The following is an 889-nucleotide window of genomic DNA, read 5'->3' as shown; positions in this document are numbered from 1 at the left end:
AGCTGAGGGTTGGAACCAATTCATATTCAATAATAATAATTAATTGTTATGAATGGATACTTCAATTTAATAATCTATTTATTAAATTATCAAAGTTTAAATTTGGAATAAACCACAAGCTAAAATCTACTCTGAGCCGGGCGATCAGAATCGGGCAGATTTAGGATTTGGTCCTTTCCGTACCAAAATCCAGGTGGGTCTCCAAAGAGCATTCCTCAGAGGGTCCGTTTTATACGGTTTATCGTGCCCTGCTGGGGTCCCTCTTTGGTGTATTACCGCGTTTTCCGGAACTGGTGGATAATTGCTGGAATCCTGTCGGGGGAAAAACTTTCTGGGAAAAACTTCTGATGATGCTTTTCAATATGCGTCCTGCTGGAGCCTGGTCAGACGAAAAATCCCTTGGATATCCATCCCTGGAGACAGCTGCCTTACTGTGTGTCTGTCGCTCACTCTGATCACTGCCTTTTCCACCGCTGGTTGTAGTACACCGAATGCCGTGGGGTTTTTAAAATTTATTTCATTTAGCACGAATTATTCTATAACATGTATTACATTAGTGATTATTAGATGCTTAAGCTGAAGCGAATTGTTACCATTGTGTTATTATGAGCTCATTTGTAGGAGGAAGAGGAGCAAGCGAACCATTATAGAAACACACTGAAAGCAATGTTTCAGAACAATGCCCAGCCCCGGACTCTGCGCCAATCCATCACGAAGGGGCCTTGGATGGTGCAGAGGGTCACAGAGACCTGACGAAGACGTTCCTGGCTTCATCCCTGGGACCACTGACCCAGTTCCAGACCACAGACCCAATTCAGGAGAAGAACTGCGCACGTGTAAAAGACTAAAATCCTCATTTTAACACAGCGCGGGGATGGGCGGTGCTGGG

Source organism: Pyrgilauda ruficollis, unplaced genomic scaffold (assembly GCF_017590135.1).
Source record: "Pyrgilauda ruficollis isolate IOZ18807 unplaced genomic scaffold, ASM1759013v1 scaffold520, whole genome shotgun sequence".
Lineage (NCBI taxonomy): Eukaryota > Metazoa > Chordata > Aves > Passeriformes > Passeridae > Pyrgilauda > Pyrgilauda ruficollis.
This window is presented reverse-complemented; position numbering follows the sequence as displayed.